Source organism: Motacilla alba, chromosome 4, assembly GCF_015832195.1.
Source record: "Motacilla alba alba isolate MOTALB_02 chromosome 4, Motacilla_alba_V1.0_pri, whole genome shotgun sequence".
NCBI classification, from domain to species: Eukaryota; Metazoa; Chordata; class Aves; order Passeriformes; family Motacillidae; genus Motacilla; species Motacilla alba.
The window spans coordinates 17,346,110-17,373,639 of record NC_052019.1 but is presented as its reverse complement, the minus strand read 5'-3'; the positions used below and the strand labels follow the sequence as shown (position 1 = coordinate 17,373,639).

Genomic DNA, 27,530 nt, shown 5'->3' with positions numbered 1-27,530 from the left:
ATCGTCTGGAGAGAAAATGACATTACTTGTCATCTTTTCCCAAGCTACAGAATTGTAAAATACGAGGTTTCAGTACATCAATGAGCTTCAAAATACTATAATTGCATATTAAGAAATAGCAGATACCTATTGCCATATGCTACATTTATACCTCTACTACCCTTCAAGACACCTCTGGGGGCATTACAGCATTACCAGTGCAGTTGGAATGTGTGTATAGCCTAAATATGTAAGGAAGAAGGGTCTCCATAGTGAGGATTGCACCTGCAACAAACTCTTTTTTTTAACGCTTCCTTACTTAATACTCCTGTCTGGGCTAAGATTCCTTTTAATATTGGTAGGAAAACCAGTCAAAGTGAATTCTCTAATTGCAGTAAAAATAAAACCTCGTGATTCTCTGATGTGCCCATAACTTGAATTTTGAATTAATGCAGGAAAGGTTTAGGGAGTTGCAATACACCAAACTACTTCCACTTCTGTAAAAGCTGTTTGTTCACAGCCAGGTGTAGTACCTTTTTTTTCCTTTCTTTTTTTTACTCCCCTTAAATAAAAATGAACGCTGTGCAAACACCAGCTGACTCTTTTTTAATCTGTCAGCACATTCTTTACATCTGTGCATAAACATTATTATCACAAACTCAGAGTGTTACTGCAAAAATTATCAGAGTCCTCAAAATGTACTCTCTGCAGTCTCCATTGGAATACGACTTTAATGCGCTAATGTGAGAACAAGCAAGCTCTAGAAGAAAAAAAAGAAAGGCTTTTCATTTTCACAGAAGGTTAGCCAGGGTTTCCATCACTATCATGTGTATGCACAGGGTAAATAATTTGTACTTAGTACAGTATTTTCTTCTGACATATAGTTGGCCTCAATAATGTTTCCTATTGTGTTCACTTAAAATATTAACCATTGATGAAAAGACATGGTCTGAGGGAGAATGACACAAGACATGGCATGTTTTTGGAGATTTTTAAAGATTACCTTTTTGAATGGAACCTCTAGCTAGGTATTAGCGTGTCTGTATGCAGGAAAAAACCATGGTCATATTTTTCATGTTTATAGGGATGACCTTTTATGTTATGGTACAATGCTTTGAAGCACAGTTATTTTAATTGCTTTATATGCCTATTGAGACCATTCTGCATGTCACTTTGTTATATATAGCACCAAGTCACATATGTTTGGTCAATACATCTTTTGCTGCCTTGATATTTATGTTAAACTCTGAGCATTAGTTGTGGAAGCATATTCTGGCTTTTGCTGGTGGTGTTTTTTTGTTGTTTAGGTTTTTTACTGTCACTCCAGCTATATACCTAATGAGGTGACAGGAAGAATTAAAAATGACAGATTGTTTTGGCTGCAGTGGGGCTGTCTGAGCTGTATTTTCCTGTAGCACAGCTCAATAAACCCAGCATGTGGAAAACCCTCTGCATGTGATTCATTGCTGCAGCAGGGGTCTGGGTGGAGGTTTAAGGAAGAGTAGTGGCTGGGCTGGGCCACACGGATGGGGACTTGGCGCCCCATGGCACCGATAGCTCTGGGGACACACAGGGCTGCTCCAGCCACAAGTACTGCTCCCAGAAACAGCTAATTAGAAATTGTGAAGCTTGGGTATGGCACACTTACTGCTCTCCAAACACTTTGTAACACTATAGCTGTCAGTCCATAATGCTTCCCAAGTGTGGTGGCACCTTCTGCAGACGGGCCCTCTGGGCTGGGAGTGCTGGGAAGGCGGCAGTGGGAAGCAGCCATTGGGGGATGCGCGGCAGCCTCTGTGTCTGTGCCAGTAAACGCCCCAGCATCCGCCTGCCACTTGGCTGCTGTGCTCCTGGTGGAAGGATAAAGGGTACCCGAAGAAATTCCTAGGACTGAATGGTTAACTACAGGTGTTAGACTGATAGCTGGTGTAATTAAGAAAAAAGATCTGTCATTTCACAGACTGTGCAAAATAAATTCCAGATATCCGCGCATAATCTTTCAAAGTGCCTCTATCTCCAGAGCCAGGAAGGGTGACCACAGAATACCCTGAACCCAATTATGTACTTTCTGATTATCATATTTTTATTTCTCAAGACACAGGGCTAATAAGAAAGATCAAAAAATGTTTGAACCAGAGTAATTTCAAATGTCAAGAACTAGTTATTCTTACAACAAGCTCCCAGGTCTTGGCAATGTAAGCTGTTCTCTGTTTGGTTTGATTCCTCTTGGGGAGTGGAAATGAGGGACCAGGAGATTTAAAGTGACTTTGTACTGTGGAATCAACACATGCTTTCAAGACCTGCATTTGACACTGGTTTTGAGGTAGTTTGTTTCTTCTTATTTTATTTTACTTGGTTTTATTTTATTTTGCTTTATTTTATTTCATTTTTGGAATTGGGGATAGTGGTGCAATGTTGATTTTATTATTTTCTTTTTCTTTCTTTCTTTCTTTCTTTCTTTCTTTCTTTCTTTCTTTCTTTCTTTCTTTCTTTCGTCTTTCTCTCTCTCTCTCCCTCTTTTTTTTTTTTTATTTTTTTATTTTTAATATCATTTCCCAGAGAGGAAACTGCAGAGGAATTTCAGGGAGTTTCTGTTCAGTTCTTTGGATCAGAATAACCCAATCAGGTAGGAGTCAGCAGGAAGAATGAATCCAAAATAAAAAATCCACATTAGAAACTTACTTTAGAAGGATAAGGAGTGTTGCCAATAAAATGAGCAATGAGGGAGAGGGCAAAGAGGTGGATTCCTCTGCAGTAGAAAATAAATTTCTGCTTTCCAAATGATTATTTGAAAAAGGATTCAGAAGGTACCTGACTTTATCCTTCTTACGGTTCCTTGTATTCAAGGAGCAGTGAACATGCGGATGTTAAGGAAAACCATGTGGCTCCCCACGGATGATGTTCTGGACATATAATTTCCTAGAGGGGAGAAAACAGCTTCAGCCTGTAGGTCTCTGGTTTTTGGCGACATGAAGTAGCTTTGTGGCCTGCTTTCTTGAGATGCTGAGCAGCTGTAAATTCAGGTGAAGTCAGGAGAGCCGTACATACCAACCCTATGTTTTCAGAGACAGAGCTGGCTTGGTTCTTCATTCTCCAACTGGCTCACCAAGAGAATTGCCACAGAGGTGCCAAGTGTTCCACCCTCCCAGCCAGGGCTAAAGTGCTGCCTGTATCAGACAGAGGATGAGGATAATTAACAGTAACAACTCTATAATGAGCATGGCAGCTTTGCTCCAATCAAGGCACAGGTGAAAAAGAATAAGTGAGAAAAATTTAATTTGAAGCCTATCCCTAGGCTGGCAATTGAATTCAATAGTTATTTGGGTCTCAAACTAGCCAGTTCAGGAAAGTAAAAACGAAGATGGAAAAATACTGCAAGTAATCATGCAAAGTAGAATTCTGAGGGTAGCTTCAAGAGAACAAAACAAAACTGTTTTCACTGAGATCAATCATGTTAGTTTCTGTCCTTTTTTTTTGTCCTAATTATCAGTGCCAAGCAGGAATCACAGATTAGACACTATTGAAGCTATTTTTAAGTTTAGCTTATTGAAACCTGTTCTTTTCAATGAATCTGTTCAGAACAAACTCAGCTTTTAGATTCTCTGCTATACTGCTCACAGTATCCTGAAAGGAAAGGAGCAGATGCGGATAATTCCTCCCGAGACCAAGATCATTGCAAGGAGTTCAGAGACTCACATGCACACATTAAATTAGGAATTTGAAGGTGGGATGGAGGGATCTATTTCTTGATTATGCAAAAAAAATTGCTGCTCGGGTTTTTTTTCCCAAAACTCTTTGGATTTGGGAGTCCTTTTGTCATTGTGAGGGGATGACAGGCTAAAGACTCCTTTTGCTCTAATGTCATTTGAATCTGGGTATGGTTTTAGGAAATTACATGCCTGGGCATTTAAATTAAAGTTTCATCCAGAAAATGCTGTATCAGGGTGAGGAGGGATTTTGGACCATGCCTTCTGGCAAGGTGGCAACCCAGGTAAAATTTCTCATGACAGCTGGCCATGGTCTGTCTGTCAGGCAGTTTGTGTGGGAAGGAGTAGTAGAGGACCAGGGAAAGAGGAACACATTCTTTGAAGGTTGTTTGTTTTAATATCAATTTAATCTACTCTAGGTTTAATAAGAAAAGCTTGGGAAAGAAAAGGTATTCGAAAGGGAGAAGACAAAGACAGGCAGAGAGAAAAACATGCTGAGACATATTGGAGAACAGTGGGAAATATGAAGATGACAACTAGACTTGATCCAAAATATAAAGAAAGGATACCAAGTTGCAAAGTGATACAAAATAGGATACAAGAAAGGAAGATAGAAAAAAAAACCCTGAAAACCCCATATGCTTCTATGCCATTCTATGTATGTAAATGTATTTAATCTCTTCACATCCATAAAACGCCCACATTTTGCAAAAATACACTTTTAAGAAGCTATGGTACACTAAATGCTAGCCTTCATTTGTAGTTGTGCTCTAAGAGAATAATTCTTTGTCTCTGTGAGTTGTTATGACAGACAAGCAAAAGTGAATCTGTGGAGTGAACCAGTGTGCACCAAGACCCATTGACAGCATTATACACATTTCAGTCAGATCTGCCTGGAAAAGTTGTAGTTCAGCCCTGTGGGCTGAATGGCCATTCCCAGTTGGAGTCCAGAGCTTGTTCTTACAGGGTGTATCTCCCTCCCTCTTTAGCTTCTTGAATAGAGCTGGATTGAGTATCCAGATCCACTAAATGTTGTAAACCAGTGAGGCACAGTAAGTGGGAATGGCAAGACTCACATGCCAATGTGGACTTTCTACAAGAAGTTAAATAAACATCTTTATCCTTTCCAGGGTGCAGCTTGTATTGCTGTCAGTAAAACCCAAATTCTATGGTTTTGTACAAAGCTACTTCATGTCACATCTTGACACTTATTCAAGATCTACATTATGCTTCTGTAGCATAGGTTCCAAAAGGTTAGTGCATTATTAATGAGACAGTGGAAATACTCTAGAATCAGCTTTCATCTAAATGAAGGTGATGATGTTTATCTGTACCCTTTGTATTCACTGTTGTTTTGAGTGCACAGTGCTTCCTGCTGGTATCTGTGTTATTCATTTGCTGACTAATCTCTTCACCTGATCAGTATTGATTGTAACTCTCAATCTATAACCTTTAGGCACAGTGACATTACGGTTAAATAAAACACAAATGCAGAAATAATTAACAACATCTGATACTGGTATTTCCTTTCTGGCAAATAGTTTCAGCAAAAATTATACTTGACAACTAGAAGCACTATTTTTAGAGAAAAACATAAATGGAAGATGAATATACAATATTTAGTTCCTTAATATAGATTGCTTAAGAAGAAATATAAATTACCTTGTGGAAATCAACAGCTTCTTCAGTTGGATTGCTTCTGTCACTGCATGGACACAGTCTTGTTTGATGTCCTCCTACCATTTGTCTTGCATGGAGTCTTTTATCTAAATCCAAAGCAATGCAGTCGTCACTGCTGCAATTCAATAATGGCTCCACAGGAGCTGTCATCCCCAGTTTGCTATTCATCTTATAAAGCCTTTGAGTTTTCAAAGTGTCCACTAAAGTTGGTATTTCAATGCTGTGGACAGATCACTTAAGGTTCTTTTGTATTTTCAAAACAGGTTTAAAGTGAGGATGGACAGATATTGAAATGCCCAACTTATTGTACCTAGGTGCCAAAGGAGATGATGGAAATGTCAAAAGGTAATTGGATAATCACACCCACCTCCCAGCTGAAAATGTGTGACTTTGTGAGCTTGAATGACACTTTGACTCAATACTGGCATTGCCTGTGGAGAATGAGCCCCTTGGAACAAAGAGGAAAAAAGACAAAGATGGAAAAAAAAAATTTGAATTAGCCACTAGCAGCCCCAGGAATTGAAAAATTATTATATGATAACAACATGAAGTATAAAGCAAGAGAGAACTTATTTAATTTCTACTCAAGTATAAGATACCCTTTATTCCATTTGATATAGACTTAGAAAGCAGGGGTCATTTTGGACTTGAAAGTTAGTGTCTGAAGGAACTCACATTTGTCATTATTCAAGACCCTGGATGTAGGCAGCTGGATTAAGAGCAACTCTTCTGAGGTTTAGGGAGTTTGGGAGGTTGTTTTTGGGATGGGATATTCACTCTTCTGAGGATTAGGGAGTTTGGGAGGTTGTTTTTGGGATGGGATATTCTTGCAGATGCCATTTTACCTGGACCATTCTGAACATGTATTTTAGCTGTTGGCCTTTTTTCTTGTTTGTTTCTTTGTTTTCAGCAAAAGCATAACCATCTTTGGGCAGTAATCTGAAATAATTTAGTACAGAAAAAGAGATTGAGTGTATTTTTTGAGAGTGAGAGTCAGCTTGGGCATGAAAGCAGTATTCTCACCTGAGCTCAAGTTTAGCTAGAATGCTAAATTTATATATAGTCTCTTTTTACCAGAAATACCAGCTTACTCAGTTTACTGTACAGAGATTGGAGTTTTACCTGAAGAAAATAGTCTCTGTGGGAATAACTCACATTGAAAGTATTGAAGGAAAAAAAGCTTCCACTGTCAGAACCAATGCTACTTCCATAAGCACCAATTCCATCGGTATTTAAAAGCAAAGAAAAATATTTCACTTAAGATTTCCTAAATCCAGCCCTATGAATTTATAAGATTGCCTTCATTTCAGGGTGTTTGGCACAACTACAATATGTTGTCCCCTGTTGCCCTTCTGGGGACAAGTAACATAAATTGCTTACTGTGTGGTTTCCCTGAGTACTGCTACATTCACTGGTCTGCAAGAGCATTGGAAAATGGCCACACAGAAGAGTTTGCCTTGTCCCTACCCTCTGGGACAGGAGAGGTTCAGATGAATGATTTGGAGGCAGTGTCTGAGCCACTGACCAGGTCTGACCTTGACAGTCCTAGTGCTGCCAGGGAAATCTGCAGGCTTGTGCCAGCGTCCTGTATTGATCTGCAGAGGTCCTGGGAGGCTCTGTAGATGCAGCTCAGAGTGGGGAGGATTTCTTAACACAATGGAAATACAGCCTTGCTCTGCCTCTGTATTTTGTTGTCTCCCTTCCCTGAGCTAAATCGTACCAATTTCCCTGCCCAGAGCTCATCGCAGCGGCAGAGCCATGACTCACCTGGCAGTTTCTGAGACAGCCAGGCATTCCCCTCTAAATCTCTTCATCCCCTTCAGCCTATTTTTAAATGCTTGGCTGCTATTCTTAAGTGCTGGTATTGAACAAAATGTAAATATAGTGCAACCTCTGGTTTTAACCTTGGCCTCGATCCACTTTTATTCTAGTTAAATGTAATAAACAACAAAGGTAACATAAAGATGTATATTATTTTTTGTAAAAATATGTTTATAATTCTTTAAAATACATGAGTCAGCTAAGCATTTAAAAGTAAAATATAGATATAAAATTATTCAGACAGGGTGATATAATATAGAATTTAAATTGAGCATATTTTAGCAGCACTGGGAAACCTTACCCCAGAGCTAATAATGTAATAGATCTATCTCACCAACATCTTGGAACTTGCAACACAGTTTTATCCACAAAGGAGAGTTCTCTGGCCTACTTTATTAAATACCTTAGAGGACTTTGCCTGTAAGATTATATATGAACAATGCAATTTATTAAAATCCCTGCTCTTATTTTTCCTGTTGAAATTTTAGCCAGTTTCTAAAAAAAAAAAACAAACAAAACAAAACAAAAAAAAAAAAACCAAACACAAAACAAAACACAAAGTATAAACAAATCCAACAGGCTAAGTAAACATAATTCAACAAATGTTTTCATCAAACAGGCATACAGGGAAAACATCCTACAGTTTATTTTTTGCCACCATTTATAAACTCATGTTGTGTCTGTCTCTTGCTGTGCTGCATTGGGCAAGTTGTGCTTCTGATCAGTATTTTTTCAAATCTGAAGAGAAACTGTGGATATAATTAGAAGCTACCTGTTAAAGACAGTCCTAATAATAAAAATGAGTCACATTGAAATGCTTTTGCTATTTCCTATAAATGGGAAACAATCAACTTTTTTTCCCAAATCTTTATGTGCCAAATGAAATGACAAGTCATTGCAAAAGGATACAGACTAAGGTTTAAGCTACATCATCTTATCATTTACTTGGGATGGACATGGGTGTCTTGGTGACTCTTATTTAGAAATGGTTTACATTTTCATTTTGGTTTACATTTTCATTTTTACATTTACATAATGGTTTACCACTGCTGAAGGTGTAAGTATTTAAATCTATTCACTAGATAGGATTTTACTTGAATCAAACTCAGAGAGCTCAATATAGTGATGCTAATTTATATCTGAGTTTTCTGCTTAGATTCAGTTATACATTCTAGCATTTACCTTGGACTTTTTATGTAATTCTGTTTGATCTGAGAATTTAAGATCATTCCACTTAGTGGAGGATGCTAGATATTCAACAATAATAATTACTATTTTAAAATTAGGCCATTTATGTAAGTAGTGAGTTGCAGAGCTGGCAATAAATGCTAGGCAGCCATTTTTGCAAAGTGGTATAAGGAATATCCCCAAATCACCTTTTTTCCCTACTCTGGTGCTGCCTACCTGCCGAGATCATAAAAAGCAAATTTACACACATGGAGAACATAGAATTCTACCCTGGAGAACAAAAGAGGGAAATTCACAAAACTCACTAGTCAATGCCAAAATCCAAATGCAGACAACTAAACTGTCACAACAAAATATCTAATTAACCTGTAACTCTTCCCTCTATGTATACATGTGCTAATATGATAAAGGACTCCACCATGAAAAAGAAATGAAACAGATGAAATTTCCATGAGTCTATTGTCACAGGCAATCCAATTTAAAAAGAGAGAGGAAGGTATTTGACCTGACATTAATAACATTCATTTACCCCTAGCTGATGGGAAAAAAACCCCAAAGTAAAAGTCTATGACCTCAAGACATGAAGAAATGACTGAAGGTAAGGGTTTGTATTGGTGTGCATGTGTGTGGGCAGTTTGTCCAGGGAGAGGGGGTTAATTATGAAGGGAGACAAACAAAAAGTGAGTGTGGCTTAGAAGGCCGCATAAATGCCTATATCAAAGAAAGACACAAAAAAATACTTAACTTGCAAATAATGAAAAAGTGCTGGAATTCCTTGTACACATTAGAATCATACACTCATGGAAATATTTAGGTTGGGGATGAGCTCTGAGATCATTGAGGCCTACCATTAAATCAGCACTGTCAAGTCCACCACTAACCTGTGTCCCTGAGCTCCATATTTGCACATCTTTTAAATATCCCAGGGACAGTGGCTCCCCAACTTCCCTAGGCAGCCTGTTCCAATGCTTGATAACCGTTTCAGTGATGAAAATTTTATAATATCAGATTTAAACCTCCCCTGGTGCAACCTGAGACCATTTCATTTTGTCTTACTGCTTGTTACCTGGAGAAGAGACCCTCTCCTCACTATCTCTTTTCAGGCAGTTGTAGAGAGTGATAAGGTCACCCATGAGCCTCCTTTTCTCTGGCTAAACAACCCCAGCTCTGTTTCTCCTCAAAAGACTTGTGGTCCAGATTCTTTACCAGGATCACTGCCCTCCTTTGAATATTGTACTCAATCTAGATGATAAATATAATTTTATAGAATGTAAGATTACAAAGTATTATAGACAAATAACATATAATGAGAAACTCTTGGGGAGGGAGGCAATTAAAGACAAAATATAAGGTCTTTTTTACTCTGAGTGGGAAACTCTTTCTAGTACGGCCAGGGCTATACAGACTAACAGAAAAGGTCATCAGGGACAGACTGAGGTGTATATAAGTTTGTTAGATGTGTTCAACTAAAACCTTGAGGAGGGCGGTTGATAAGACATCTCCCATGACCTAGGGCTGCTGGGATGTGCTCACAGGAGGAGCCTTCCTTCTGCTGTGGAAGGAACTGCCAAGGAAATGTTGTGGGCAACAGTTTCAGCCTAGGACAGAATGAAGTTACAGTCTGGGGGCTTTGGAGGGAAAATAGTAATTTTTTTTTTTCCTGAGGTATCTCAGAAATATTTTGTAACCTCAAAAGAAAAGGAAGACATTCCTAAAATAGAAAATAATTTGTACACTTTACATTAAGTTTGGAATAAATTTTTGTTTACATAGTTTAACAGAGGAAAAGCTTTAATGTTATTTGAAATACTTAAAAGTTTGAATGATTTTTCATCAAGAATTCTGCATTTTTTCCAGAGTAGCTAGTGTGGGGCTATGTTTTGGATTTGTGCTGAAAACAGTGTTGATAACAAAGGGATGTTTTAGCAATTGCTGAGCAGGGCTGACACACAGCCAAGGCTATTTCTGCTTCCCACCCCACCAGTGAAAAGGCTGGGGATGCACAAGAAGTTTTGGGGGACAAAACTGGGGCAGCTGACCCCAGCTGGCCTAAGGGATATTCCATACCCTGTGACATCATGCTCAGCACATACAGCTGGAGGAGGAAGCAAGAAGGGTGGGACATTTGGAGGGGTGGCATTTGTCTGCCCAAGCCACCATCATGTGAGGTGGAGCCCTGCTCTCCTGGAGATGGCTGAACATCTGCTTGTCAGTAGGGTGTGGTAAGTGAATTCCTTGTTTAGCTTGGCTTGGTGTGTGGCTTTTGCTTTACCTGTTAAAATGCCTTTACCTCAGCCTACAAGTTTTCCTGCTGGTGCTCTTTCAATTCTGTCCCCCTTTCCACTGAGGGGAGTGAGTGAGAGGCTGTGTGGGGCTTAGTTGCCGACTGAGATTAAACCATGAAAACATTATGATGAGAACTATTTTTTAAATTATGTGCTTTACATTTTTTCTCATTGAGAAGACAGGTTTAGCATGGGGGAAATGACAAAGATCTAAAGCAGTCTATACAAAAACCAACCCAAAGCATATGGCAACAAAGCCTTCTGCTCTGCAGCTAGGCTACTGAAATATAAAGCAAATATCCAAAACTATAACTTTGGTTTGGGGGAATTTTAGTGACCTTCATACAGAAAAATGCTTGAAATGGGTCCAGTGTTTTGTCACGAGTTACTTAGCACCAGAGTAATCCGTCCCTGTTCAGGTCCAGCACTGATATCCAGGGCTCTTCCCATCAGTTTTATGATCTTGTTGGGGGTCTGTCAAACAAACAAAACCCCCAGCTGAGAGGGTGAAAGGCTGGTGCAGGAGGCAATGAAATGTGATAATAGCTGAGGTCAGAGAGAATACCCCATATATCTACTTTTTTGGAGTAATGGAACATAAACACCCCAACAGTAGAAAAAAGGATGAGTATCAATAACCTCCCCACCAACACTGTGCTTGCAGATCCTGGGTTAGATGACTAATCATGTTTCCTCTTCATATTTACAGTTTTGAAAGTTAAAGACTTCCTTGCCTTTATTTGATTGATAAGAGTTATACAATTCAAAACTGGGGCAAGACAGTGTTTTAAAATAATATCCCAGGGTAATGAAATGGGACAGTTTCATAGCCTGCAGTTTAGCAGGAGAGCCTGTACACACAGTCATACACATACAAAATCAATGCACATGCAGACACAATTCGTTTGTAACTATGATTGACTCTATCTTTCTTTTTTTCTGCATATTGCCCAAACCAAAGACATCCTTGCCTCTTTCAGAAATAAAACTCATGTTTTATATTATATGTTCCAAAGCTGGAACATGAATTTTGCTTCTGGCACTACCTCTGTGCACAGGGCCCATTGAAACAATCATGACTCCCGAGGTCAGCAGCACCATCAGGCCCTGGGGTGACCCATTTGATCTCTGTTTTCTCTGGGTATTTTTCTTTATCATTGTAGCTCTCCTTTCTGTGGATATTTTTCTGTATCACTGGAAGTAGAACAAAACTGTCCCTCTTGCTCTCAGTGCCATGTGCAAAAAGTCAGATACACTAAATATTTTGGGTCTTGGAGCAGGAGCACCCTGTCTCTGGACTGAAGCCACGAAGAGTGTCTCTTAAGTGGGACACAGGACAAAAGCAGCTCCTTTACAAAGTGCATTCCTCTTCTATATTGTTTTTGCTGCCTTACTTTTTGTTCCTGGATCATTTTACTTTGCAACCTACAGTTGCTTGACAGAGGGTCTATGCAGAAAGCAGGTTGCAGGACTTTGCCACTGCTTTCTGAAACTACACAAAAGCTAAGCAAAATATTAATGAATTGTATTGTTGGCATATACGGTATTCATCTCGTTGTCTGACACATTTCCACAGATGTTAGAAAATAGACATAAAATAAAATTAGCCTGGTTCTGATCATTAATCTGAGTTTACACCTTCAGATACTGATAAACCATGAGAGTGCAAATGTGCCTTGTTTGTGAAAAAGCACTGGGTACATAACAATTAGGTATAATCTAGAGTTTTCATGATGTGCAATGCTGCAGAAGCAGAAAACCCTCAAGAGTTACTGTTTGCCTGGCAAAAGCCATAGAGGCGTGATTTCAGATCACTTCCTTGTGCCCTAAAATGCCCCTGGCATCACTGGTGACACTCCCAGACTCCCCGTGGCCCTGCCCAAGGCCCCCATGGTGTGTACAGCTGCACACATCCAGGCTGAGGCTCCAGCTTTATCACTGCTTGCAGTGCACACGCATTCCCCTCAGCCCCAGCTGTAATATTTACACAACGGATTGCATTAGAACATTTGCAGGGAGCCTGTTATGAATAGCTCTTCAGATAATTTTTGTGGAGAAACTTTAGTTTGCCGATTAGCTAGACAATAGCCCTCAGTTCAATATTTTGGGGTGAGGTTATCCAGAGACTGGAAAGGTGGTGGAGGATGCACACACCTCCATGAGATGCCTACACAGTGGAATTTTTCCTCTGCACTCTGAAGTGCCAGAGCAGAAGGCAGCTCCAGGGCAGGGGCTGTGTAACTGTGCTGGCACAGTACTGAGCTCGAGACAAAGGTCCTGCTAAAGATGTTGTAAGGTAATGAATGCAGACCTTATCCTTTTAGATTTAAAACATAACTTTTTAAATAATACAAGCCAAAGAAGAAAGTGAAAATGATAGACTTGCCCTTCAGTCGTGTTGTAAATTTTATACATGACTGAACTTGGAGTGCTACTTGCAATTCCTTCTGTTTCTTGGCAGTTGTTTCTTGACTCTTAAAGGTCTGCTCCTGGTCTTAAATCTCAGATTTAATTGTTTGTAATTATAATTAGAATGTAAGATCCTCATCTTCCTGTGTGTTCATGAAGCCAGGAACACCTCTGATCACAGAAAACTCCTACAAAAAGATAATTATGTTTTAAAGGAAATGGATAGAGGAAAAAAACCTACTCCCAGGATGAAACCTTGTGCAGTCTTGAGTAAATGATAAATTGGGAGTTAATACCAGGGGAAATAATGTCAGATTTTAACAAGACTGGTGAAGCACAAGGAATTTAATACAGGAAGGCTGCATGTAAAAAAATACCAAAAACACCAACAAAACCTAAATCCTGTGTTTGAGACAAGTGTCCTGATTTGTTGCCTGAAACTCACCCATGTGCAGAGGCACCTGTCCAAAGCCTCTACATGATCTCTTATTTCCAAAGCTTATGCAACATCCAAGCAGTGCCCAGCCTTTATGCATGTCTCTGGGAGAAAACTACGGAGCTTTGCAATTGCCTTTAGGGGCAGCAGAACTGTGACATTTTAAAAACACATATTACTTTTTCCCCTGCAAAATCTCTCTATAAAACGCAGCAACTGATTCAAATAATCTTTTTTCTGTCCTCTCACAGGTCGTGCAGGGGAACCATACCGAGAATCATGTTTTCAGCACACAGAACACAGAAAATGAAAATATACTTAGGGCGCTTTCAGGGAATTTTTTAAGTCATCAGGAAGCTTTAGGTTATTTGATCAGCTACACCTGGATCTTGTCTGGATGCAAAAATTTAAGCAAATATTTTTGTCAGCAGAGAAAATGCCTCCAGTAACAAAAGGCACATTTGATGCATTCTTTTCCTCTATGTTCCCATTTTTTGTGTCAAATCCATACAGTCAGAAGATCTGGATATCCTTTCTTCACATTTTCAGCTAACTGCAGTGTGTAAAATAATGCCATGCCAAGATTATGTGTACTGAAGATATGGTATGATGAAAGCTGGGTCTGTAGAAAGATTTCTCAGGAAATGGCACTCTGCAAACTTTAACAGGTCTCTAGAACATCCTGTGTCAAACACAGTGTGCCAAGATTGTCCCCCTCCCAAAATATGGCTACTGTTAACTGAGTGGTAATTTCAGTGTCTTTTCTTCTCTTTCATCAGCTGAATGTCAAGATGATGTCTATATTTCATGTACATAAAGTGAATGGGGAAATTTTCTCAGTGGATACCTTTTCTGCTTTTTAATAAATTCTTCCTTTTGCCTGAAGAGAATTAGAAGTTGGCTTTTGACCTCCATTAATTTTTTTAATTTAATATTTCTCTGCATGCATTAAAAATATTAATAACCATACTTTGCACTGCAACATTTCCATCTCCTCTTCCTCTGATGCTTTCTCATTTGCTGCAGCAGGTGCCCCGTTAAGAACAGGTTAGGAAAAGCAAAGGGAATAAACAGAGGAAGTTTGGGCCCATATCCCACGTATTCCCCAAATACAGAGTGTTAGCATGTCTTTGTCTACCAGGCTGCTTTATAACTGACTGCTTCTCAAAGCACAGCTATAATTATGAACTCAGGGTTGTCTGACAGCTTTCTAAAGGCAAATAGCACCATTTAAAATACTGTAAGTTAAAAGTGATCAGAAGTGTTTTGTGACTGTGTTATCCTGGATAGCTATTGCATGTGCAGATGTTCAGGCAGGCTGTGCTCACTTCAATCACCTTGGTTTCTGCAGGGATGCTTCTAGTGCCAGGTAAACTCCCTTTAAGTGGCATCCTCAAAATCCTGCCTTTAACATCACAATTCTAACAGCAAATCTTCCAACTTATCCCCTAATGAGCAATTCAGCTCCAAAGGTGGAAGCGACTCTAAGCTTTGAGCATATCCTGAAGTCAAGCTGCATGAATGGCAGCACAAGCCACCCAACGTGGAGCCTCCCTGCGGGGCTTGTAAAACAGGCAGCTCACAGGAGTCCGGTAGCTGTCTGCTCATTTGGTACAGAGGCAAATAATCTGCGTTCTTGTTTGTGTGTTTGTGCTCCTGTTTGTGTGTTTGTGTTCTTGCTTGTGTGTTCGTGTTCTTGTTTGTATGTTTGCATTCCTGTTTGTGTGTTTGCATTCCTGTCTGTGTGTTTATATTCCTGTCTGTGTGTCAGTACTCCTGTCCGTGTGTCAGTGCTCCTGTCCGTCTGTCAGTGCTCCTGTCCGTGTGTCGGTGCTCCTGTCCGTGTGTCAGTGCTCCTGTCCGTGTGTCGGTGTTCCTGTCCGTGTGTCGGTGCTCCTGTCCGTGTGTGAGTGCTCCTGTCCGTGTGTCAGTGCTCCTGTCCGTGTGTCAGTGTTCCTGTCCATGTGTCGGTGCTCCTGTCTGTGTGTCGGTGCTCCTGTCCGTGTGTCAGTGCTCCTGTCCATGTGTCAGTGTTTCTGTCCGTGTGTTGGTGCTCCTCTTCATGTGTTTCTGTTCCTGTCCGTCTGTCAGTGTTCCTGTCCGTGTGTCGGTGTTCCTGTCCGTGTGTCGGTGCTCCTGTCTGTGTGTCGGTGCTCCTGTCTGTGTGTCAGTACTCCTGTCCGTATGTCGGTGCTCCTGTCCGTGTGTCGGTGCTCCTGTCCGTGTGTCAGTGTTCCTGTCCGTGTGTCGGTGCTCCTGTCCGTGTGTCAGTGTTCCTGTCCGTGTGTCGGTGCTCCTGTCCGTGTGTCAGTGTTCCTGTCCGTGTGTCGGTGCTCCTGTCCGTGTGTCGGTGCTCCTGTCCGTGTGTCAGTGCTCCTGTCCGTGTGTCGGTGCTCCTGTCCGTGTGTCAGTGCTCCTGTCCGTGTGTCGGTGCTCCTGTCCGCTCGCTGCGGAGGGAGCCCAGCGGCGCCAGGCGGGGGCGGTCGCCGCCAGCAGCAGCAAGTGTGCCCTCTAGCGGCAGCGAGCGCGCACTGCAGCGCGGCCGGGGCAGCGGCGCGGCCGCGGAGAGCGCTCCGAGCGGCACACCGCCAGCGCGCAGAGCGAGCGCCGTCCTTTGCGAGATGGCCACAAAGGATACGAGAAAAAACGTCAACCCTCCGACTTTTCACTCCCTTTGTGCTTCTCAAGGCACAGTGTCTATTTTGGCCCTGCCTCCTTGTCAATGCCTGCTCTTTTCTCTAGAGGCTCTGTGAGTATTGTACAAAGCCAAGTACAGCTATTGGTATTTCACAAAGAACCTGGAATAATAAGTAAAAAGAATATGCCCCTAGCCATGCAAAAGGACAATTGCTGCTTCTGGTACAATTTACATCACTGAATTTAATCTCTCTCTCTCTTTTTTTTTTTTCTTTTTTATGTATATATATATATATATATATATATATATATATATACACACACTACATATATATGGTATATATAGTATATTTTTTCTTTTTTATACATATATATAATTTATATATATAGTATATATAAAATATGTTATATATATTTTATATAAAGTATATATAGAGTATAGATAGATACTATATATATAATATATAATATATAAAATATAATATATAATATATATTTTTAATATATCGTATATATAGTATATATTTTTATATATACTATATGTAATATATTTTTTATATTTTATATATACTATATATTCTATATATTACTTATATATTATTTTAAATATTATTCATATATTTTGCATGAATATTATATAATAATAATAATTAACTAAGTAACTAAATAAAATATACATATATATATGTATTTTATATGTTTTATGTTATTCTGCATATTTTCAAGTGAAGCATGCTGGATGATTAATTCCAACCTTTCAGCAACAAGCGTGTCTGTTCTCAGTTTTCTGGGTCCCTTAGAAGCAGCCTATGGGCTGAAAATCCCTATTTACATTTTACCACATAGATTGTTTGGATTCAGACAGTTAATGACTGGGAAAGAATTGAAAAGTATTTAATGGAATTCAACAACAATAAAGGATAATTTTGCATGAAAGTTTTTATAAAGGTTATTGTCTGAGGAAATGGGTTCAGGGTACTTTTCCATAGAAGAAATGGGAAATACAGAAATTAATAGAATAGAGTAAGGAAGTGAAAATCATGCACAGAATGAATACACCCCTTGCCTTTTTTCCAAAAAGCTTTTTCATTCCATTCCTTCCTGGAACTCCTCCTCTTTTTATTTGCCTCCACTGGCTTTGCCCACATCCTTCAGCATTTGAACACGTGCTTTTCATTCTGCGTTCTTGCAACATTTTCCGTGGCATTAGGTAAAGCTAGAGACAGTAACATCACTAGCTAAAAAGCTAAAAAAATAGGAGATAACTTTGCTCACACCAGAGAAACTTCCATCAAAACAGGTAGTACACAGATGCTTCTCCAAAATACAAAGCCTTGTTTTAGCTGACCAATAAAACAGCCCCTAGGTTTTCATGTCAGTTTTGTTGGCTGGATCAAGAGCATATCTCAATCAGACATTTCTGGGTTTTTGGTCCTATTGTGGCTCCTTAAGACTAACATTTTTCAAAGATTGTGAGACATGATGAAAAAAGGCAGTGAATCTACTCTTATGATAAAACTTATGTGCAACAAATTATCCCCTAAGAGCTGGTACTAAAGCCAGCTTAGTGTTCCAGAAAACACAAAATAAAGGCACTCAATGCTCATTAAAGTGTCTGCTTCAGCCTTGTAACATGCAGTTTGTGAACAAAATTTTATTTCCTCTCACTGAACTCAGAGAAGAACACAGGGAAACTGGAGGCATCCGAATCCTGTAGAATGCCTAATTTTTATAGACTGTTGTATACTCAAAATGATCTGTTAATAATGCATTTATTCCCAAATGCATCCAGTAGATGCGTGTTTCTGGAGCACCTCTTCAGGAGCATGTCATTGCTCGTTCTGTACACAGGGGCCTTCTGAAGGAGGAAGAACTGGAAGCATGCAATACTAAAGCCAGTTATTTGTCAAATTAGCCGCAGAAAACTTTGGGGTTGCAAGATAATGAATATGAAGTAAAAACAATGAGAATTCCCAAATGACATGAATACAGAAAGGGATGTGGTTTGACAAACAGATGAGTAAATATCTTAACAGGGGAATGGCATAAATTTAGTGATCTAACAGTTCTGGTTCAACCCAGACTTCAGTGATCCATTTTGCTGTGTCTATCCCAAATGTTTGAGAACACACATGCACACACACACACACTCACACACACACACACGCACAGAAGTGTCTTCTAAGAAGAGGGGTGTTACAAAAAATTACAAATCTGAATGCAAGTTTATGTATTAGTCCACTTAACCATTTCTATTTCCCCATTTGATTTTGTCCTTACATTTTGTTTATGCCAGTGAATAAGCACATGAATGGTCTGTGATTTTCCCATTGACACTAAGGTCATGATGGTCTCCACTGAAATGACTGTCACATACTATTTTTCTACAAATCTCATCATGATAAACTGTAATGATGCTTTTTAAGATGTCATGGTATGACATGTTAACAAGTATCTTGGCAAATCTAAATGGCAGTGTCATTGGCAGGATAATTCAATACAGCAACTTTGTACTGTCAGAGGATTCCTTCCTTCCTTCCTTCCTTCCTTCCTTCCTTCCTTCCTTCCTTCCTTCCTTCCTTCCTTCCTTCCTTCCTTCCTTCCTTCCTTCCTTCCTTCCTTCCTTCCTTCCTTCCTTCCTTCCTTCCTTCCTTCCTTCCTTCTTCCTTCCTTCCTTCCTTCCTTCCTTCCTTCCTTCCTTCCTTCCTTCCTTCCTTCCTTCCTTCCTTCCTTCCTTCCTTCCTTCCTTCCTTCTCTCCTTCCTTCCTTCCTTCCTTCCTTCCTTCCTTCCTTCCTTCCTTCCTTCCTTCCTTCCTTCCTTCCTTCCTTCCTTCCTTCCTTCCTTCCTTCCTTCCTCTCCTTCTTCCTTCCTTCCTTCTTCCTTCCTTCCTTCCTTCCTTCCTTCCTTCCTTCCTTCCTTCCTTCCTTCCTTCCTTCCTTCCTTCCTTCCTTCCTTCCTTCCTTCCTTCCCTTCTTTTATCTCATTTCTTCATACTACAGGTACTTCCATATAACTTTTGTTCTTGCAGTGGCACCTTCCAAAGCAGAGCATTAATATTCACACAGAATTTTAGTGCAGAGTGACTTCCTGGTACAGGTGCAGCTCTCTGATAGGCAACCCATTCAATGAAGATCTGTAAGTCTGAGGCAAACTGCATTCTTTGGAAGAAAAATAGAAATAAATAGGAAAAGAGCAGTTTTTAAAATATGTTTGTCAGACACTGGTTACATCGTGGATTCCAGCCAGATGATTCATTGTATCCATTTTTCTTCTGTAATTCCCACAACTGCACCAAATATCTGAAAACTACTTCATTCTGGTTTTATACACACAAAAGGAATTGTCTCTCTAAGGAATCCTTTTTGTTTCAAGAAATCACACTAAAGCTTAATATTAGTAGTTACTGAAACACTTCTGAGTCCAGTTAAATCACAGAGCAAAAGAATTCAATGTCTTATCTATAAGAGATAGCTCTGAACTGACGTGACTGCAGATATACTCTACAACTTGAGAAAAGATCCAACATCAGTCCAAGATCAAATTAGAGATAACATCATATCTGTATGGGGAAATAAAAGAAATACAAATCCTTGAAGGGCAGGTGTAAATTGGATAAGCCCAAATCCTGTAAGACTGAGAGAATGCAAAAGATTCAAAGTCAAGAGCCAAAATTTAGGGTTTGTATATCAGAAGAGTATCATATTATATATTATAACCACAAGTGAGACAACATTAGTTGGGAAGATTTGACTTCAGTGTTTATTCAAAGAGCTGATATATTTAAAAAACAAAAACAAGAAGAAACTCAAGTGTAACACTAAATCAAACTTATAGTTGTAGGAATATAAAAGTTATGGGTAGGGCAAATACTGTTGTGAGTCTTGAATGTGAAAATGAAGCTAGGAAATCCATCTTTTGTGGACAAATCAAAGCCAATGCTAGACATCACACGCACCATCACAGGCATGCATGCAAATTTTAGTCCTATATGTCTACAATAGTGGGTTTTTTGTATGTTTAGAAGCAGCAAATTCATCTGTAAATTGGAACAGCAAACTAGAGAAGCCAGTAAGATAGAAGCCTGAAACTCAGAATAAAAATAGATCAGGTTTTTTATCCTCTAATAGATAGAAATCCTGGAAGGGTAGAAGAAAGGCAAGGGTCCTGCTGTGAGCATCAGGCAGGCTCCATAGATATCTGATGAAGGTAAATGTTAGTATACTAATGAACCATTTGTGCCTGAAGGACTGATTTTGGAAAAGTTGAAGCTGTTTATTATATTAAGCAGAACTCTATAAAGCCTGTAGGGATTCTGCTGACAGCAAGCAGAGGATCTCAGCATCTTTATTCCATTCATGTCTTCATAAATCCACTGTTGAGACTGAAACAAATTACAGACCTGGAAAAGACTTTAGGAGCTTTTTTTGCAACTGGATGGGAGAATCAGTGGTACCTGTCTGTTGTTTTGTTTAATCTCTTCATGACAACTTACAGTGCTGGTAGCTGCAACACACTAATTTTATGAAACCTGGGTTCAAAAAAGTTTTCACGTTTATCTAGAACATTTCATTTATTAAAACAATTTGTTTTAGAAAATTTATATATTATTCAACTCAGGTCTAATTGATCTTGGATTCTAAACAGGACATCAGTATGCTGGAAGTTCTTCCCCACTTGGTATCATACCAACAGAATAATTTTTCTATTTTTCGAGACACTAGTAATAGAAATGTTGAGTGATATTGGACTGACAATAAATCTTATAGGAAGTATAACACTAATATGGCAATAAGCAATTGACATTTCCTCAAAAATACCCAACTTGTCTAGATCCTGTGAATACCCTTATCCCTGGAAATAAGTAGAAGGACCGTCTGAGAAGAGGAAAAAATGTGGTCAGTCCTCTTGGTATGTCCAATAAGTAGCTTTTCTATTACACGCAATAGGAGACTACCTTTTTCCTGGTTTGCCTTTGGAAACTCACATCTTTAATGAATTCTATCTCCTTACACAGATAGAATTCTCCTTACAGAATTCTATCTCTAGAATCATAGAATTGTTTAGGTTGGAAAAGACCTCCAAGGTTATCTAGTCAAACCATTAACCCAGCACTGCCAAGTCCACTGCCACATCATGTCCCTAAGTGCTACACCTACACATCTTTTAAACACCTCCAGGGATAGTCACTCTACCACTTCCCTGTGCAGCCTGCTCCAGTGCTTGAAAGCACATTTGGTGAAGAAGCTTTTCCTGATACCCAATCTAAACTTTCTGTGGTGCAATTTTGAAGCCATTTCCTCTTGTCCTATTGCTTGTTGCTTGCAAGTGTTCCTTATAATGTGTATTTCCGTTTGTTTCCATGCTTTTCTCATTTTTGGCCCAAAATTTCTGCTGTACTTCTATAGTTATGCTTACTTTCTAAGTAAATTCTCCTACTATGTGCGTATTTGATTTGAAAGCTCATGTTCAAATTTATATTCCAGTCAAATTTATGTTCTAGTGCCCTTTGCTAGCTTCCCTCTGTGCTTGTGCTGCAATATTATGTCTGAAGCATCTGCTGGTTCTCCTTGAGCTTCATTCTCTGCATCACTAGTACCACACTAGAGTCTTTTTTGGAATCTATTGGTTTTACTTGTGCTATCCCATCCCAAGCATTTTAAACTCTATCATACAAAAGCATTCCATGCTAATGCTTATCTCAGTTCTCTGTTGATTGAAGCATTTTCAGGAAGTCCATCCCTCACATTTATGTTTTTCCATGTAGAAAATTGTCTCACAAATGCACTCATGGACTTGCTGGACAGCTTGTGTTCTGACATACCGGTTTTGCAGTAGGTTCTTTGGTAGTTGAATGGTCTTTTATTTGCATGTTATGGTATAATAAAAAATAGCCCCCATTTTTGGGGGCCTGCATGAGAAACAGCAATCCCAGTGCCTTGGTAGCATATTGTGGTGGATCAATCTTGGCTGGATACTGGATGCTCACCAAGCCATTCTATCACTCCCCTTCTCAGCAGGGTGTGGCAGGAGCTCCACCTCATGGGTGGAGATAAAGGCAGTTTAATACAACAAAAGCTAAGTCTGTGTGCAGAAGCAAAAGAAAGCAAAGAATTTATTCTCTGCTTCTCATCAGCAAATGTCGTCTGAATACTTCCTGGGTATTCAGTACATTTAATGGTGGTTCTGGGAGACAAATGTCATAACAATGAAAGCCCCTCTTCCTTCTCCCTTGTCTTAGATTTTCTATCTGAGCAGACACCATATGTCACAGAATATCCCTTTGTTCCCTGCGGGTGAACTGTCCTGGCTATGCCCTGTCCCAAGATCTTGCCCCCCCCAGCCTTCTGGTGAGGAGGGAAAAGTTGGAGAGACAGCACTGATGCTGGGAGCACTGCTCTGGAGTATCCAAAACACTGGTGTGTTACCAACACCTTTCTAGATACCAATGCACGGCACAGAGACATGAGGGCTGAGAAAATTAACTCCATCTCAGACAGAACTAGTACACATATACAGACATTCATATGGAAAATAAAGGAAAATTATTTCTGATTGATGTAGTAGAAAAAAAAATCAGACTATATTTGCCTTTTATAAAATCTAGAGTCTAATAGTACCCACATCCAATTTGGCTTGAATCTGAATTTTGTAACAGTGTCTTGAAAATGATCAGTGTGTATTCTTTGTTCTTGGATAGTGATTAAGCTTGCAAGCAAAAACATTCTAAATTATATTTTTGACATTTATTAAAAGCCAAGGATATTACTGAAGTCCTGACATACGTGATCCTTCAGTCCTTAAATTGCTAAAAATCACTCTAGTAAGATTCATGACTTACACATCATTGTAATTATTGGTGCTAATTTTCCTCAGACCTGCTATTGACAAAGTATATGGACCAAATTAACCTCTGCAATCAGTTAGATTCCTTCACTCTGTTTCTGTGAAAGTGGATATGAACCATGCTGTAATGTATCTCATAAATGGGCATTTGTCAGAAAGAGTTTGCAATTTGAGCACTGGCTGACAGTTTTAGACTTAGAAAAATTGGAGTAGATCCATGGATTCAGTTTAAGTTTTTAAAGTAACAGTAATTGAGGCTCATAATTGTAGTATTGAGTATACAGAGAAAAATAGAAGCATATGTGCACACAAACAGAACAGTTGTTCTTGAATCTTAGATCTGCTAAAGCAGTTACCTTGAACAAAAGTTAACAGCTCTAGCTAGCAAGGCATTTTACAACCTCTTTGTCCTTCACTTAGTCCTGACTAGAGACTGGGAGAAGGTACCAGCTGATGTTATAGCTCAGTGGAAGAAAAGATCAGGTAGAACAAATAGCAGAAAACCTCAGATTTTGTCTCAGTACAGAGCATATCCATACAAACAAAACATTGATTTTTTTGTTTGTTTAGTTGGTTGATTGGTTTTGAGGGTTTTTTCGCAAAGCAAATATAATACAAAGAAGGATTCCAAGGCATTTCCTAAAAGGAAAACATATTTTTTTAAACCTTACAGGTTTCTTCCTAAATTATCTTTAAGAAAGCCTATCATCCAAAAGGAGGAAGTGGCTGTATATAGGCACTTAAATTATTTTTAATTCTTTCCTAAACAGATATATGCTTAGGCGATACATTCACAAGTAGCAGAATTTATGGCACTCCTTCAGTACTTCTGTTGACCTGGCTAACCCATCATTATACACTGTTCAGTTATTTCACAATGATTTTTTTCCCCTCAGAGGCTCTAGACTACCAATAATAACAAGTTTACATAGTTTGATTTCTTTAGATAAGGGTTATATGGAATTCTGTGGTTAGATTTCACCTAAATTCATTAAGAAATGATTTTGAAATCAAAACAGAAGAAACCCTAGGCGCAATCTTTTTGCAGAGCTAGCAGCAACGAGCTACTTAACCCTAACTTTGAGAACTGCTTCTCCTGCAGCTGTGCTTCAGCCTGCCTTTAAACTGTTAATGCTAGAATACATACATTCACTTTTGGTGACAGTATGAGAAATGGAATATATAAACCTGCTTTCAGCAGAGAATTTGCCATAAGATTCTTAAGCCTTCATTGGCTATTTTGTAAGTTCAAGTAGTTTGTGAACAGAAAAATCCTTTCAAAGCCTTTTCCTGACTCCAACCCAATTGTTTAATGCCAAATGTAGTTCTAATCAGCTTCATTTTTTTACCCTCTTTTTCATACCTGAAATCTAAAGAAAATGAGGACAACGGTGGAAAGAATTCATTATATACATATTAGTGCTCTGAAGTCAGGAAACAGGATTAATCATACCCAAAATAACCAGAAGAAAGTGTGTTTATAATCCCTGTACATTCTCATTAGCCACTTGAAACCAGTCTCTGGAAATCTCTAATTGGGGAAGAAATTCTATACAAAATCTTTGCCCCTGAATTGACTGAATCAGGGCTCTAGGGGAAAAACAACATGATTAGCTTTGGCAGTTAGACTCAGCTGAAGGCCTGACTAAGAAAACAGATTCCCTTAAAGAATATTGCTGCTCTTGGCCTAACTCAGAGCACGCCTCTAACTGTGGTATGGACGTCCCTATAGAAATTATTAATCTTATCCAGTGTGATTTTGAGTCCAAGGAAAAGGGCTCAGAGGCTGATTTTTGCCTTTCTGTTCCTACGAGGGTAACAATAACCACAGTTACTTATTAACAACTTTCTCCTTATTTTAGCATAGACTTCAGATATCTAAAACCTGACAGGGGTTTTCCTAGTTTTTAAGAAACCTTTTCCTGTATTTTCCACTCTAATAAGCCAGTCCTCATGGTTGGTCCTCTTGTAGTAACCTCTTCATCTGACCAGACTGTAACTAGGGAATTTAAGAGGTGAAAACTGCAGAGAGTGAATTTGATTACACAGACAGACTTGGAAACTCTACCTCCATTCTCCAGCAACTCTCTGGTAAGTTCTGTAGGTTCTGTGCTCAGTCAAAGAAACCTAGGATGGTAGCTGAATGTCACGGAGCATACCTTTTGTGATGGCTGTGTTGGTCTGACAGAAAATACAAAAGCTACTGAAATTATCAAAATGGAGCCAACCAAAGTCCAGGGAGTGCAGCACCAATCTTGTCCTCCTGTTCTATTCTGCTGTTCTGTTCTGTCTTCACAGTGGTGGTAAAAAACATGAGAAGCTGTGGAGAAGGAACTGTAGAGGAGATCTAGGGCTGTGGAGGACAAAGCTGAGTGAGTCCATCCCAAGTTAACAGTACAAATGCTCCATATGGATTAATAATGGTGAAGTGGGATGTTTTTAAAGAATCTTGCAGGGATGAAAAAGCTGTGTAGAGAGGATAAAGTCAGAGTAAGGACAAAAATTGAGAAAACATCGTCTCCAAAGATGGCTGAGTAAAAGCAGAGCTGGGACACAGGGCCAACTTAGAAAGTTTGTGTGTAAAAGTGATGCCTGAAAAAGAAAAAAAAGAAAGCTAAAGGCGCACCAAAGGAACAGAGAATACTTCCATTAGCTCTCTTATAATGTGAAAATTGGAATAGCTATATATTCTGGCCAGGCAAATGTATGCAAATATATGTAAATGTCATGCAGATTGTATCTTCAGCTTTTTTGATGCCCAATGTAGTCAGGTTTATAATATAGTTATCCAGAGGAATCAGTGAATTCTTGCTGGCGAGGCAGAAGCGTTTGGGTATGGATGGAGATCAAGTAGTTTTTCTTCCAATTCTACTTTAATGACTGAAGCAGAGTGGATAACTCTCTGAATTAGGCCATGTGCTAACTGGAAGTCATCTGTAAAAAGGATCAGAGAAGCCATGTATCTATGCATTGAAATAAAGGGATATATGTCTTCCACTAGGAATTCCAAACTACAAGACAGTTGCTACAAATCTCACTTTAATTTTTGTGATTCATTTAAGGAGTCACCAGGGATTTGGGGAGAATCTATTCAGAGTTGAATATCTGTATCTGGTAAAATTAGTTAATATATATTACATTCATTTAAAATATTTTTTACAAGGAGATAGTATGTACTGGGCAGTGCAAACCATCGTTCTGTACTCTATACTGGATTTCTATTTAATTATTTCATATTTCTGTTTAAGTATTATTACTTAAGTTTAGACATTGCATATGGCTTTTTGAAGAGTCCTGAAAAGACAACTGAAAGCCAGCATCTGCCCTTCAACAGACAAAGAGGCTCAAAGACAAGAGAGGGAAGAAGATAACACTGGCTACTGTTTGTGGAACATTCCCAAGCATTTTTTTGCAAATAGTTGCTCAAATGAATGAGCTGTAATTAACTATTCACATCCTTTTTGTGTTTGCTTTCCACAAATATTCCAGCATATTGGTTTATTGGCATGAATGATCAATTCAGTGATGCCTTTGCATTTGTAATTATTATTATTTTTACTAGCAGGCAGATTCTGAGAGATATCCTCAACCAATTAGGAAAAAAACACATGACTGATATGTCCAATAGCAAAAGTCCCTTCTGAATTTCTAATATCAGATATTTTGATTAAACTTCCATCCAATAGCCTGCATATGAAAAATATTTATAGAAATTATTTAACCAAAAAATCAGATAATTGCATGTGAAAATTACAAATAGAAAATGAAGCAAAAGGGCCCTCCTCACAAATTAATTATTATGTACCCAGTTCTGTTGCTGATATATGACTTTCTCTAGTATTTCAGCTCCATAACCACGTTTTATAGAAGCCTGAACTGCCCAGCAACTGGGTGACTCAAGGTAATTCAATGACTGTATTTCACCACTACATCCAGAAGGCAAAGCGCAACCAACAGTTAAGTTCAGCTCTGATGGTATCAGGGAAGTCGGAGTTAAGCTGTAACATACTATTTCACCTTGACTGAATCTTCATCATCTTATCTTTATCTAACAGGTCCCCCACCAACTGACAGAAAAAGTTAAGATGCTGGACTGAGAAGCAGTGGTTTCATGTGTGAAACAAGCTTTGCATTGGTGAATTTATAATTACAGAAAACATTCAGTTTTCTGTTCTACTTACAGAGTATTGGCTCAGAGAGAAGGAGATGCAGTGCCCCATTTTGGAGGATATGTTTTCCTAGCTTACAGCAGCACATTGCAGTTTCCTCTGGAGATGCAGCACATCCCAGGAGCAGATCCTGTACTAGTCCTGCTTCAGACTACTCATTACCACACATCAAGGGAGTTTCGGCTAAATTCTGAAAGTGCTGGGTTTTTTAATTTTTATTTTACCCCTCTCATTATCAAATCTGTAGCTGTCTCAGGAAGTTTTGTCACGTCTACCTTCTCTTCATTATGGAAAAGCAGTATTCTCCCAATTGTTAAGGTTGCACCTAGCTCTTAAAGTCCTATATTTGCCCTTCTTTAACTTTGGCTTAGAAAT

The 27,530-nt window shown here is 39.1% G+C and overlaps 1 long non-coding RNA gene across 2 annotated transcripts in view; it reads left to right on the top strand.

Moving 5' to 3' along the window:
• Positions 1–14,456, top strand: part of LOC119700807 — a 42,134-nt gene extending 27,678 nt beyond the window's left edge. For both annotated transcript variants that reach the window (XR_005256886.1, XR_005256885.1), the window contains 4 exons: positions 2,539–2,605; positions 5,630–5,711; positions 8,911–10,597; positions 13,757–14,456. This is a non-coding gene — a long non-coding RNA (uncharacterized LOC119700807). The remainder of the gene's footprint in view (positions 1–2,538; positions 2,606–5,629; positions 5,712–8,910; positions 10,598–13,756) is intronic.
• The last annotated feature ends 13,074 nt before the right edge of the window (positions 14,457–27,530 follow it).